This window comes from Girardinichthys multiradiatus, chromosome 2, assembly GCF_021462225.1.
Source record: "Girardinichthys multiradiatus isolate DD_20200921_A chromosome 2, DD_fGirMul_XY1, whole genome shotgun sequence".
Taxonomy (NCBI): Eukaryota; Metazoa; Chordata; class Actinopteri; order Cyprinodontiformes; family Goodeidae; genus Girardinichthys; species Girardinichthys multiradiatus.
The window spans coordinates 42,461,547-42,477,346 of NC_061795.1; the positions used below are offsets into that span (position 1 = coordinate 42,461,547).

The window sequence follows — 15,800 nt, forward strand, 5'->3', positions numbered from 1 at the left end:
GGTAACTGTCCTGTCTTCCTTTTGCGTTTGTATCAGTCGAGAGAATGTAGATATGAGCTGTGAATTAGACATTTTACTATATCATAGCAGATTCTCATCCCCAGTATGTCTTCTAAATTCCTGAAGGGCACAACAGTCTGGAAATGTCAGACAAGCAATGATTAAATGTCTGGAAGAACTGATCTGCTGCTCTACTTTTCCTATGCATCCCTAATGCTCACATCAACATCCACACATTAATCCCTAGAACATTACATTTAAAAAAAATAACAACCCAGTCATGATTAGGATGGGTACCTCTTCTTATAAACCAGCATTTTGCTGGAGAAATCAATCTATCAGAAACATGTAAATGTTGTTATCAGTGTTTCTATCACTTCATGGTCCACTTGCCCAAACATGGTCAGATCCCTTGATGGCAGCTCCAACCAGACAAAATGTTCCCCTGTTTGCCTACAGGCTGTTGAGCTGGTCTGCTTGTGTTGAGTGTGTGTTTATCTGTGTGTGTGGGTGTAAGGATGAGCTGAGCTGATATGGAGTCATTTTGTGTCACGATTGCTTGTTCAGAAAAGGATTTTTTCCCCCTTTCAGATTAGGTAGAATATCTCAGTTTTCTGGCACATTCTTCGATCCCAGTCATTGCCATTTCAGAGCAGAGGACCACACCCATTAGCTGGACAACCTCGCAATTTTCTATTTCTTAATTTTCCTTTTGTGCTCATCTGTTTTCATCAAGTCCTTCCCCTTTGTCCTGTGTTTCTTTTCTCATGTCTCGGTGCTGTGATTTTTCTATGTTCTGCATCATCAGTGAAGCCACGTGCTCTGTGTTTATCATGAGGAAGGGGTGGGAGGCAGAGTGACGGAAAGATCGTTCTCTCTCTTTTTGTCCATTGCAACCACAGGCACAAACACACACTCCCTCCCTCCCTCTCTCTCTCTTATCCAGATTGTGGCAGTCGGAGAGACAAGGACAAAAACCCAACCACGATCACAGAGAGCTACGCCACAGGTACAGTAAATTTTAATCCATCTGCAGTTTTGCATTAATTTAACCATTTGAAATGGTCAATTAGAAGGCTGAACCTCTTTGTAGTGCTTCAACAGGCTTAGATTTTGCATTTATCCTTCATATTGTCCATGATAGTAAGACATGACACCTCCCTTGAGAGGCGGCTGTTTTGTGTTAGAGGACAACAGCAGCAGGAGGAAGTGGAAGAGATGGAGGATGTTAAAATAAGAAGAGCATTTTTTTTAGTTTTTTTTTTTTTCTGGCACAGAATCCGTGAATACTGATGCTGAGGCTTTGTACTTCTGTTTACACAACTCCGCTGGCAGCTTCTGCATTTGCGTGAACGGAATGTCGACAGGTTGAATTTGTTGACCCCGCAGGGAACAAAAGGGCACCATTTAATAAGACTGCGAGCAAACGCGTGTATAAATATTGCACTCTTAAGAGGCTTACGTCACTGAGGAGGGAGCAGAAAATAATGTCCGGCTGTTGCAGACTAAGGCAGCTGAATGATGGCTCTACAATAGGTGGATGTCATAAAAGTTGATTGAATTTGGTGCAGGCTTGCGTTAGCAGTGCCTCGTATTTGGCAGCGTTTTCTGAATGCTTCTGGCAACACCTGACAGATTGTGAAACTGGAATTCTGGCGTTCTTTGAGAAATGAAAACATGCAATATGAAAACAAGAAAACATGTTTTTTTATCTGCAAGTTCTAATTAAGAAGATTACATCAAAGACAAGATTACATCAAAGAATAAAAAAAAGATTAGCTTTGTCCTTTGTAGCGTAACCAATTCTTTATACAATGTTATGATTAAAATTATACCCTTCTACCAGAATTGCCTTTTTTTTTACATCCAGTGTGTGCTTTGTCTTTAAACCAATTTTTTTCCCATTCCCATTGAAGTCGAGGCTGTCTTCCCTTTGGAAGCGGTCTGTTTCTTGCTCTGAATTTATTAATAGACCTACAAAGACAAAATAGATGCCTGCTTTTTGTTTCTCTACCAGCCACACATCAGCTTTATTTTAGACTGTATCACTGCTCAATTGGCCTGTATTTGACATCTGAATATTGAGATTTTTGATAATGGTTAGAAAATTAAACAGATGAACCCAGAGCCCTGTGTGAATATTAATACATAGAACTGAACCCCAACTGAAATATTCATTTTGAGTGTATCTGTTTGAAGTTCCTTTGGCTGCACAGTAATAAGCAACCTACTCACACCTCATATTATTAAGCTGTGCACTCGAATTGCTCCCCACCATACTTTTTACTGTGCAGTGCTGTCCAATACATACCTCTTTGAGCCACATGCAAAACTGACCTGCTGTCTTCTTTTTTGTTGTTTCTTGTAAAATAGACCTTTTCAGTTGTTTTTATTTGGAAGTAATAAAACATCACTTTCACACATAAAGTGAAGGAAAGCACACAGACTGCAGACTGCATCACTCCATGTTTTTAGTTTAAATCAAAGGAAATGCACATGGTAATCAATATGTGTACTGAATTTTCAGCCTTATTTTTCACATTGTAATCCAGTGTTAAAATATCCACTTTAAAGGGCAAACCAATATTAAATATTTGTTTTCTTAACAGAGGAAGTAAAAGCAACAGATTGAGGAAAGCCATCATTAGGAAACAAGCTGACTCAAGTAGCTTATTTGCTACTGTGGCTAATATTGCTAATGTTAGTTAGCTAAGTGGTTAATCTTATGTTTTGCATAACTCTTTTGTTTAAGTAAAATATCACAGTTTATTTATCCGAATACCGAAAAAGCAACATTTGCTTAGCAGGCAAAGCTAAATAAGTTATCTCTGTTTGCTAATGTTGAATTCAAAGAGAACTGTTTACTTCCTAATGTTCAAGTAAGAAAAAAATTACAAGGTTTCATCCTACTCCGCACGGTACCAGTTGCGTTTACTGACCCATTGGAGCTATGACAGTTGCAGCCCCTCCTCCAGTCATCAGTGTAGTGTGTTGTGCCGCAATTAAGGTTACTGTATGAAACAATAACAAATAAATAGTTATTAAATAGAAAAACAAAAACATTAATAAACAAAATACAAATAGTGTTTGTACTGTTGTATGCAAGGATGTCTTATACATGTTTTTTTTCTTGTATAAAATGATCCACTGGGATAATTATCTGGACCACAGCCCAGCAAGAACTTAAAAAATAAGGCTCAGGGGTTCTGATTTGAGGAAGGTGTTCCAGGAGAAGTGGAGAGCTGAGATGCTGCTGTCTGGACTGGTAATGCTTCAAAGTTTGCCTGAAAAAGTTACAATTTTGAGCTTTATAATGCTGGATATTTGATATTAGTGCTCCGCGGATTCAGCGCAGTCCTTCTCCCGCTTGATCCGACGCAGGCAGTCTGATTAAGGGCAGCTGCTCTCTGCCTGCTCCCTTCTCCTGCAGATGCTGGTTTGCTTAAGGACCGCCAATACGTTTCTGGAACAAACATGCTTTCATAGTGGTGGTTTGGAGGAAATGTAAATGAGTCTGAACAGCTGATTTTATGTTTGATTAGCTGATTTGGGATATTAAATACAGTGTCCTGCCTGCTTGTAATTCAGAAAGCTGCTGTATGCTTTTTCTTTTCTTTCAGCCTTCAGGCATGGTTAAGGATTTGTAAATAGTATAATTATAGTTCGGTTTTGAGTTTTCTTTTTACTTTTTCCTGCACTGCCTCCTCAAAATCCTACTCACGTCTACTGGTCCCATGGTCCACCAGTGAACAGCAGTCTGTTCACTTCCCGTGTAGTCCCTACTCAGCCCTGAACGTACCTGCTCAGATGCAGGGACCAAAAAACTAAGTATCGGTACGTAAAAAACAGTAATGGAACGCTTGCAAAGCTGCCTGAGAGGAGCGGAGCCAGGCCAGTGGAAAAAGGGCAGGGACTGTACTTGTGTAGCAACTCAACAAGTACAACCTTCCACAGGAGCTGCTGGTTATCTTCTACACCACCATTAATCAGTCTGTCCTGTGTTCGTCAATCACTGTGTGGTTTGGCTCATCCTGAAAACAGGATAGGCCCAAACTACAATGAACAATTAGGTCTGCAGAGAGGATAATCAGGGCTGAGCTTCCCTCAACCCTGGACTTGTACAGTTCTAGGGTCAGGAAAAGGGCATCTAGCAACTCTGCAGATCGCACACATTCTGGACAGAAACTGTTGAGACTTCACAGAGAGCTGTTTGTGAAAGCCACCCTCCAAAGTGGCAGTTTTTTCCCCTTGTCACTTTGATGAACACTTAAGAGTCAGAGTGCCCAGATTACAAATCTGCACTAATTCAGCTACATCTTTCTCTTCTGTAAAAACACTGTACAACACATATTTACAAAAACAGCTTTTATTTGCATTTCTCTGATATATTTACATTTAAAATGTCATCACTGAGATCAAAGTGGATCTGCAGTGAAATTCTGTGCACAAACATGGAATACAGCTGAATCTGATTCAGAAGTAGCTGTTTGCTAATGTTGCTACCATTAATCAGCAAATTGTTTGTATTATGTTTCATCTAACAGAGCTATTTTCTTTTATATGTATAGGTTAAACACAGCAATTTATTCAACAGAAAAATCTAATAGAGCATTTCAAAGAAATTAAACATAAGTAAGAAAAGCCAAATTGATTAGCTGTGCTTGGTGATAGAAAAAAACCAAACTTCTTAATGTTGTGTTTTGTCTAACAGACAGGTATACATTTTACTGATGTTCTTTATTTTTATAACTATATTTATAACAGAAATAATTGCCATGCTTCAGTAAATGCAAACTTCTAAGTACTGTTGCTAATTTGCTTCAAACTGTTCTCGCTCTTAATGCCGCCAAGGTGGCATATTGTATCCTGACAGTAGCAGCGGATGCAAATTCCACAAATACCAAGGATGGTATTGGACTTTACCACCCTCTGGTGGTTGGGCTTATGCCTGTTCATGAATTATTTAGCTAATTGACATACTATATATATTCTACTTCTAGAGACTCTAGGAACCACCAGTAAACCTGCAGTCTGAGAACGAAGTGCTCTGTTAGGAACATATGGAACCATCAGATCTCTGATGTATGATGGAGCTAGACCATTAAGGGCTTAATATGTGAGGAGGAGAATTTTAAATTCTATTCTGGATTTAACAGGAAGCCAATGAAGGGAAGCTAAAATAGGAAAAATATTATCTCTCTTTTTAATTTTCATCAGAACTCTTGCTGCAGCATTTTGAATCAGCTGAAGGCTTTTAACTGCATTTTGTGAACATCCTGATAGTAAAGAATTACAATAGTCCAGCCTTGAAGTAACAAATGCATGGACTAGTTTATCAGCGTCACTCCTGGATAGGATATTTCTAATTTTGGCAATGTTCCGGAGGTGAAAGAAGGAAATCCTAGAATCCTGTTTAATATGGGATATAAATGACATGTCCTGATCAAAAATTACACCAAGGATTTTTTTACTTTATTACTGGAGGTCAATTTAATGCCATCCAGGTTAAGTGATTGACTAAGCAGTTTCTTTTTTAAAGATTCCAAAGACGACAACTTCTGTCTTGTCTGAATTTAGAAGCAAAAAATGTAAAGTCATCCAAGTTTTTATATCTTCAAGACATGCTTGCAGTCTATTTAACTGGTTGGGCTCATCAGGATTTATGGATAAGTTACGCTGAGTATCATCACCGTAACAGTGAAAATTTATCCTATGCTGCCTGATAATTTGACCTATTGGAAGCATATATATAGTAAAGAGAATTGGCCCAAGTACTGAACCCTGTGGTACTCCACAATTAACCCTGGAGTCTAAGCAACCCTATTAAGACAGTGTTTCGCCCACGGCCAAAATTTAATAGGTTAAAAAATAATCTAAAAGGAGGAAATCGGGAAAATCTCATAAAAATAAACACAACTCAGACCGAAAAGAAAAAACAATTAAATGTGGCCTACTGATCATAAGATCTCTCTCTTCAAAGACATTGCTAGTTAGTGACCTGATTTGTGACAATCAGATTGATTTATTTTGCCTCACAGAAACCTGGCTGCGGCAAGAGGATTATGCTACTACAAATGAGTCAACTCCTACTAATTATTTAAATTTTCACATTCCTCAAAATACTGGGTGAGGAGGAGTAGCAACCATCTTTCAGTCTGATTTATTGATTAGTCCCAGACCAATCAATAGCTACAACTCTGCTGCACTGTCTAATGCACCACTCAATGATGAAGTAACACTATGAACAAAATAATCAATTTGTGAAGGGGCAGAAACAAAATTATTGCCCTCCACTGTGCTTTTCTGTGATAATGAGGAAATTAAAAGTGGAACAGATTCTTTAAAGGTTGTTACAGCATTGTCTGATAATGATCTACTATTATGAAATTTTATTTCAGGTGTGGAGTGCTCGGTTAAATTAAACTCAAATGTTATTAAGAAATGGTCAGACAGGCCAGGGTTATGAGAAAATATTGTTATGTCTTTACACTCAATGCCATATGTCAGCACAAGGTCCAGAGAATGAAGACAAAGGTGGGTAGGTTTGTTAATGTTTTCAGCAAAGCCAATTGAGTCTAAGATAGCATTAAACGCTATATTTAGGCTATCACTTTCAGTGTCAACATGAATGTTAAAATCCCCCACTATAATAATGTTATCTGTATTCAACACTAAATCAGACAAAAGGTCTGAAAACTGATCTAAAAATTGAGAGTAAGGACCTGGTGGACGGTTCCGCTTCATCTGGGACCGGGTCGCGGGGGCAGCAGACTCAGCAGAGACACCCAGATATCCCTTTCCCCAGACACCTCCTCCAGCTCCTCCGGGGGGAGCCCAAGGTGTTCCCAGGCCAACAGAGAGACATCCTCCCTCCAGCGTGTCCTGGGCCGTCCATTGGGCCGTCTCCCAGTGGGACGTGCCTCAACTGGCTCCTCTCGATGTGGACGAGCAGCGGCTCTACTCCGAGCCCCTCCTGGATGGCCGAGCTCCTCACCCTATCTCTAAGGGAGTGCCCGGCCACCCTACGGAGGAACCTCATTTCAGCCACTTGTATCCGGGATCTCGTCCTTTCGGTCATGACCCAAAGTTCATGGCCATAGGTCAGGGTAGGAACGTAGACCGACCGGTAAATCGAGAGCTTCGCTTTTCGGCTCAGCTCTCTATTCACCACAACGGACCGGAACAGCACTCCCATTACTGCGGCAGCCGCAGCGATCCGTCTGTCAATCTCCCGCTCCATTCCTCCCCCACTCGTGAACAAGACCCCAAGATACTAGAACTCCTCCACTTGAGGAAGGATCTCCCCTCCAACCTGAGACAAGCCACCTTTTTCCGGTCAAGAACCATGGCCTCGGACTTGGAGGAGCTGATCTTCATCCGAGCTGCTTCACAATTGGCTGCGAACCACCCAAGTGCATGCTGTAAGTCTTGGCTAGAGGGGGCCAACAGGACCACGTCATCTGCAAAAAGAAGGGACAAAATCCACTGGTCCCCAAACTAGATCACCTCCGGCCCTTGGCTGCGGCTAGAAATCTAGTCCATAAAAGTTATGAACAGGACCGGCGTAGGACTTACCAGGGAGGCTGAGGAGTGTGATCCCCCCTGTAGTTGGAACACAACCTCCGGGCACCCCTTCTTATGAAGGGGGACCACCACCCCAGTCTGCCATCCAAGAGGCACTGTCCCCGACCGCCACGCAATGTTGAAGAGGCGTGTCAACCATGACAGCCCCACAACATACAGAGACTTGAGGTACTCAGGGCGGATCTCATCCACCCCTGAAGCCCTGCCACCGTGGAGCTTTTTAACCACTTTTTGAGTGGAAGTCAAATAGCCCTGTGGAGCTATTTGACTTCAGCCTGGGTGATGAAAGAGTCCAACCCCAAGTTCCCAGCCTCTGCTTCCACCAGGGAATGTGTGAGGGCAGGATTGAGGAGATCCTTGAAGTACTCTTTCCACTGCCTGATAATGTCCCCAGTCGAGGTCAGCAGCTCCCCAGGCCCACTGTAAACAGTGTTGGCGAAGCACGGCTTTCCCTGTGTGAGGCGCCGGATGGTTTGCCAGAATCGATTCGAGGCCAACCAGTAGTCTTTCTCCATGGCCTCACCGAACACCTCCCAGGCCAGAATTTTTGCCCCTGCCACAGCTTGGGCCATGGCACACTTGGCCTCATGGTACCCATCAGCTGCCTCTGGAGTCTAAAAGCTACCACCGAGTTCGAGGATTGCTGCAGCGACTAGCTACGGGCAGCAGCATCGACAATAGATGCGGAGAACATGGTCTGTTCGAACGCTATGTCTCCAACCTCCCCTGGAATGTTCCTCCGCCAGACGTTCCCAGCGCACTCTCACTATGCACATAGGCCTGCCAAGTCTGTCATCTGACCCATATATATATATATATATATATATATATATATATATTTATGTATATATCTATATATACAGTATATATATATAGATATTTACATACATATACATACACTGCTCAAAAAAATAAAGGGAACACTCGAATAACACATCCTAGATCTGAATGAATGAAATATTCTCCTTGAATACTTTGTTCTGTACAAAGTTGAATGTGCTGACAACAAAATCACACAAAAATCATCAATGGAAATCAAATTTATTAACCAATGGAGGCCTGGATTTGGAGTCACACACAAAATTAAAGTGGAAAAACACACAACAGGCTGATCCAGCTTTGATGTAATGTCCTTAAAACAAGTCAAAAGGAGGCTCAGTATTGTGTGTGGCCTCCACGTGCCTGTATGACCTCCCTACAACACCAGGGCATGCTCCTGATGAGACGGCGGATGGTCTCCTGAGGGATCAGAATCAGAATCAGAATCAGAATCAGAAAAGCTTTATTGCCAAGTACGTTTTTGGACATACAAGGAATTTGTTTTGGCGTAGTCGGTGCAATACAGTACAAGTTAAACAGTACAAACATATCTACAATATAATATAAATATAAGTGCACAGTTTTAAGTGAGTGAGAGTAAATATAGAGCAGTATAAGATGAGTCCAGTATAAGAGAGTCCAAGCTGAGCGTTAATGTAACGCATAGTTACAGGTTACAAGTGTCCTGTCAGCAAAAAAAGGGGGGGTGTGGGGGAAAGGGACAGTGTCAGGGTGGTTTCCGGGCTTTGTTAACCAGGCTGGTGGCAGATGGGAAAAAACTGTTCTTGTGGCGTGAGGTTTTGGTCCGGATGGACCGCAGCCTCCTGCCAGAGGGGAGAGTCTCAAAGAGTCTGTGACCGGGGTGGGAGGGATCAGCCAGAATCTTCCCTGCCCGCTTCAGGGTCCTGGAGGTGTACAGTTCCTGGAGCGACAGTAGACTGCAGCCAATCACCTTCTCAGCAGACCGAATGACACGCTGCAGCCTGCCCTTATCCTTGGCTGTAGCAGCGGCGTACCAGATGGTGATGGAGGAGGTGAGGATGGACTCAATGATGGCTGTGTAGAAGTGCACCATCATAGTCTTTGGCAGGTTGAATTTCTTCAGCTGCCGCAGGAAGAACATCCTCTGCTGGGCTTTCTTGATGAGGGAGCTGATGTTTGGCTCCCACTTGAGATCCTGGGAGATGATGGTTCCCAGGAAGCGGAAAGATTCCACAGTGTCAATTGTGGAGTCACAGAGGGTGATGGGGGCAGGTGGGGCTGGGTTCTGCCTGAAGTTCACAACCATCTCCACTGTCTTTAGAGCGTTGAGCTCAAGGCTGTTCTGGCTGCACCAGTCCAACAGATGGTCCACTTCCCATCTGTACGCGGACTCGTCACCATCAGAGATGAGTCCGATCAGGGTGGTGTCGTCCGCAAACTTCAGAAGCTTGACAGACTGGTGACTGGAGGTGCAGCTGTTGGTGTACAGGGAGAAGAGCAGAGGAGAGAGAACACAGCCTTGGGGGGAACCGGTGCTGATGGTCAGGGAGTCAGAGACATGCTTCCCCAGCCTCACGCGCTGCTTCCTGTCAGACAGGAAGTCAGTGATCCACCTGCAGGTGGAGTCGGGCACACTCAGCTGGGAGAGCTTCTCCTGGAGCAGAGCTGGGACGATGGTGTTGAAGGCAGAGCTGAAATCCACAAACAGGATCCTGGCGTAGGTTCCTGTGGAGTCCAGGTGCCGGAGGATGAAGTGAAGGGCTAGGTTGACTGCATCATCTACAGACCTGTTGGCTCTGTAGGCAAACTGCAGGGGGTCCAGGAGGGGGTCGGTGATGTCTTTTAGGTGTGAGAGCACAAGGCGCTCAAAGGACTTCATCACCACAGAGGTCAGGGCGACGGGTCTGAAGTCATTAAGCCCTGTGGTCCTTGGCTTCTTGGGAACAGGGACGATGGTGGAGGACTTGAAGCAGGCTGGCACATGACATGTCTCCAGTGAGGTGTTAAAAATGTCTGTGAAGACTGGAGACAGCTGATCAGCGCAGTGCTTCAGGCTGGCTGGTGAGACAGAATCCGGACCAGCAGCTTTCCGGGGGTTCTGTCTCCTGAAGAGTTTGTTGACGTCCCTCTCCTGGATGGAAAGAGCCGTCCTCGGCGTGGGTAGGGGGCTGGTGGGGGTTGGAGGTGCCAAGGCCCCTCTTGAGGTTGGGGAGGTGGGGGTGGTGGATTGTGGCTGCAGCTGTTGGGGGGCGTCGTGGGAGATGGTTGCAGGACTGTCCCTTTGTCTTTCAAAGCGGCAGTAAAACTCGTTCAGGTCGTTGGCGAGGCGTCGGTCGTTGATGGAGTGGGGGGCTTTCGGCTTGTAGTTGGTGATTTGCTTGAGCCCTTTCCAGACAGACGCAGAGTCGTTGGCTGAGAACTGGATTTGGAGCTTCTCAGAGTACAGTCGTTTGGCCTCTTTCACTGCCTTGCCAAACTTGTACTTAGCCTCTCTGTATATGTCTTTGTCCCCACTCCTGAAGGCCTCTTCCTTATCCAGTCTTAACCTTCTGAGTTTAGCTGTGAACCAGGGTTTGTCGTTGTTGTAACTCACCCTGGTGCATGATGGTACACAGCTGTCCTCACAGAAGCTGATGTAGGAAGTCACAGCCTCTGTGTACTCGTCCAGACTGTTGGTAGTAGTCCTGAACACATCCCAGTCTGTACAGCCTAAACACGCCTGGAGATTCTCCACAGCCTCACTGCTCCACTTCCTTGTTGTCCTCACAACAGGTTTGCAGAGCTTTAGTTTCTGCCTGTATGCAGGAATCAGGTGGACCATGATGTGATCGGATTGGCCCAGTGCAGCACGTGGGACGGCGTGATAAGCGTCTCTGATGGTGGTGTAACAGTGATCCAGAATGTTGTCCTCTCTGGTCGGACATTTTATAAACTGTCTGTATTTGGGAAGTTCGTGGGTGAGATTACCTTTGTTAAAGTCACCAGCGACGATTACTAAGGAGTCCGGGTTGGTCCGCTCCACACTCAGTATCTGGTCGGCGAGCATGCGCTGTGCGACCTGCACGTTAGCTTGTGGCGGGATGTAAACACCGACCAGGATGAACGAAGCGAACTCAGTCCAGGTCTCCTCCCAGACCTGGACTAAAGCATCCGCCAACTCCTGGACAGTCTGTGGTGCAAAGTGATGTTGGTGGATGGAGCGAGACATGATGTCCCAGATGTGCTCAATCGGATTCAGGTCTGGGGAATGGGCGGGCCAGTCCATAGCTTCATTGTCTTCATCTTGCAGGAACTACTGACACACTCCAGCCGCATGAGGTCTAGCATTGTCCTGCAAATTTGCCAATCCTGGTGTTCTTTGGCAAATGCCAAGCATCCTGCACGGTGTTTTTTTTTGAGCAGTGTATATATGGTACATGCTATATTCAAATAAACATTCTGTACTTAATTTAACATCTTCTTTACAGCAAGTATTATATTATTTACACTTATAATTTTAAATAATTTCAGGGGTTAAAAACTTGCTTGTGAGTCTTGCTGTTTTTCTGCTTCTTTGTATGTTGAGGCAAATCTTTTCCCTCTATGGAGTCTCCAGACCTCTTTCCAAACATCCATCTCCCTCCCACCCAGTGGCATTTTCAACAGCTAAACAATGAGGTTGGCTCAGTTAGTGAGCCATTGGAAGAGCAGCACTGTTATTAGTGTGTTCTGCATGCTAATGCATTTCCACTTTGCAACATGTTTCTCCTTGATTGCTTCTCATATTTGGTACCTCTCTTCATGTCTATTTGAAACTAGGACAACTGCATTGATTTTTCAACTACAAAAGGTTGTTTAAATGATTTTTGTTACTAAATGTTAGTTTAAGATTGGGTGTTAGGCTCTTTTGAATACACATGTAGAATACACAGTCCCATCAGTTTAGAAGCATCAGTATTTTAGTGAGAGAGATCATATTCCAACAAATTTTGACCTTCTCATCTTTGATAGAAAACCTTACAGAATCTTTCTCAGTTTGTTGGTTGGCTTATTCCTTTTGTCTGCTCTGAGGAGCTGTATAGCATGAAGTCTTCTCGTCAAATTCTGTGAAACCTATTACAACCTTAGCACCTTGAATGTACCAACAGCAGTATAGTAGACCTTGTCTCTTGTATGTTTATACCTGCTGATAGATGGCGCAAGGATTGCTTTGGAACTTCCCTTCCAAGGCTGGCTGCACGGTTCCACTGAGCCTCCTGCAGACCATGTACGTAGGATTGTAAGCCTCTGTACCAACATAATGTACCATACAGTGCTTCACAGTCTCCCCCCTTATCCAGCTTGCCTGAAATTGTTTATGGCATTTTCCGTTCATCTGTTTCATTCTGTCAAACAGTCTAGTGTTGTGCATATTCATTACGCAACAGTCAGCCATTAGAAAATCATTACCTAGTAATTAAACAAACATGCTTTGTAGAAGTAATTCATTTGTCATGTCATGGTTATCTAATAATAAAAAAATTAGATAATAACATAATTTTATAGTCACAACAGGTATTATAAGGAAATCTAATATTCAACCGGAAAGGTTTCTGTAGATCATATGGCTTCAGGTTGAGATTCACACTGTTTTCTGGCTCTGTTTCAACCTTGTGAAGTTTATTCATTTCCCAGGTTGTTTAATAGCTGAATGCTTATGTTTTTGTCCATCCTAATACTGCTGCCAAATGTCTTGCCCTCCTGGGCCCTTGGACATTTTTTTCTGTTTTTTAAATTGCACATTTGCTTAACTTTGGCTGTGTTGATACCAATGGCATAACATTTGACTAGGTTGTGTTTCTTATGGTGATATTAGAATGCTTATGATTGTTTTTTTCTTTTAAGTCTTTCATACACCTTTAAAAAATAGAGCAATCTGTGTCTCTTCTGCCATTTTTTGCCACTGGCTCACATTGAAAATATTTTTTTAAATGCATCATTGGAAGCTGTCTTCCACCAGTAGAAGACACTTTTTCAGGTAATATAAATAAAACTATTTCCAAATACAGACCAAAAAGAACACAAAGGGCCATTTCACATTTCCCAAAAAGATCTTGACGACCTTCGAGCTAAAGATTCTGCAGGAGAACCTCCTCCATCAGTTTGAGACCATATGCTCAAGTGTACTCAAATTATGCAGCAGCATATTGATCTGAGCAATGTCTCAAAAACGAAATGAAGGTTTTGGAATGGCCTAATCAAGGTCTGCACATATATCTAATTGGAATGCTGTGGCATGACCTTACACATGACATTCATGCTTGATAAACATGGGTCATGGCTGAATTAGAACAATTCTACAAAGAAGAGTGGGTCAATATTTCTCCACAGTGATGGAAAAGAGTCATTACAAATGATCACAAACACTTATTGGCAGTTGCTCCCACCAAGATAGCACAACTAGATTTTAGGTTTAGGGGGCACTTACTATTTTAAATTGTGTGAGGTTTGGATTGTTTTATTCCCATAATAAATAAAATCAAGATGTGAAAGTTGCATTTTGTATTTACTCAGCTTATCTTTGTGTGATATTAAAATGTGTTTGATGATTTGAAGCAGTCAGTCAGTCATTTTCTACCGCTTATTCCATAGTGGGTCGCGGGGGAGCTGGTGCCTATCTCCAGCAGTCTATGGGCGAGAGGCAGGGTACACCCTGGACAGATCGCCAGTCCATCGCAGGGCAACACACAAACAACCATGCACACACTCATTCATACACCTAAGGTCAATTTAGAGAGACCAATTAACCTAACAGGCATGTCTTTGAACTGTGGGAGGAAGCCAGAGTACCCGGTGAGAACCCACACATGCACAGGGAGAACATGCAAACTCCATGCAGAAAGACCCCAGGCCAGGAATTGATCCCAGGACCTTCTTGCTGCAAGGCAACAGTGCTACCAACTGCGCCACCGTGCAGCCCAGATTTGAAGCATTGTATCAGAAAAAACAATTACTACAGCTATTATTCAAGGGGTTACAAATTCTCAAAATGCACAACTATTTGGTGTGACTGAGAAAACTAAAGTTATAATTGCAATACAAAGCAGGAATTGGAAAACAAATGATCATACTGATTATTTGGGTGTATGGTAAGAACTCAAGTTAATGCTGGCATCAGTCATAAAAATAGAAATGTGTGCTACATAATATTTCTTATAAAAGCATTTTTTGTGTTCAAGGGACACAGCTGAAGCACAAACTGAGGGGACCCTCATAGGCTAAGACTAAATGATTCAGCTTGTGGTTTCATTAAGACCAACTTTAAATTAATGTTGAACTTTTTATGAAAAAAATACTAAAAGAAATCAGGAGAAAATACAATCTAATGGTTTTTGCTGACAATATGTGTGCTATTTGACTAGCTCTGCCACAGGCGTTCACAGAATTTCAGATAATACACAATTATGCACTAAAGGTAATTAGGACATATTGCTAGATTACATGTTAAACAGAGTGCCTTTTTTTAAAGACTTTTATTTAATAAAGGGTTAGTTTTAGTTATAGATTTGTATCTATTAGATGCCTGAACTGCCTAGCATTCTCATGTATTTGATTTAAAAAAATCACTAAAAAGCACCTAAATAAAACTGTTTTTTTTTCAGTAAGACTTACCAACATCAATACTGACTTAATAAATATTTAATATACATTTCGAGTCCTGTGTGTATAGTACTGCTGTCAAACTGTTAGACTTGCAGAAATCCAGTTACAACACAGAGCAGTTATCTGTTCAGTTTAAGAATATGCAGCTCAACTGGGCAAAAGATTTTTAGATGAATCGCATTCTTATTTCCTGTTAATGTTTTTCTTAGAGATGAAATGGAGGATATCAGCAAGCCCCGTCATTACTCATTTTTTACAAACATTGTTTTTTACCCCTCAGGGTGCGTGTGAATGTGTGTGTGTTATCTATTACTGTTGGTCATGACTGTTGAAAAACCAGCCTTTGTGCTTGGCTGTCCATGGTTATGGTCTCAGTGAGTTTGCAGGGAACTGTTTCCTCACGTTCCTGAATTCATATTAACATTACCACATTTTTGTTGAGGAGGTTCAGTTGATCTGCAAAATACAACCAGTCATTTTTAACTTAAATAAAATGTAATATGTTTTGTGTTTTTATTTTGGATGTTTAGAAAGTGCCTCACAAATGAGTAGATTAATCAAGTGAATCTTGCACCAACCTATTGGTAATTAAATGAATGCGCTTTGACACTCTGTGGTCACTTATGGAGGCCATTTCATTATAATGAAGGCTGGCACAGCAGGGTCAACATTTCATATGATGTATGGTAACATAAATTGTCCCCATGACAAGTTTTTAATTAGTAGGAAAGAATATGCCTCTTACTGTATACAAGAAAGTTCAGAATATTATAAATGCTGTAGATAGTTTATTT

At 42.4% G+C, this 15,800-nt stretch overlaps 1 protein-coding gene across 3 annotated transcripts in view; it reads left to right on the forward strand.

Moving 5' to 3' along the window:
* Positions 1-866: 866 nt before the first annotated feature.
* ndrg4 (NDRG family member 4) overlaps positions 867-15,800 on the forward strand; it is an 89,497-nt gene continuing 74,563 nt past the window's right edge. The window contains exon 1 of one of the 3 annotated variants that reach the window (XM_047384875.1): positions 867-1,009. The gene's annotated coding sequence lies outside the window, so the exon portion shown is untranslated. The remainder of the gene's footprint in view (positions 1,010-15,800) is intronic. The other 2 variants (XM_047384848.1, XM_047384841.1) reach the window with 2 other exon arrangements.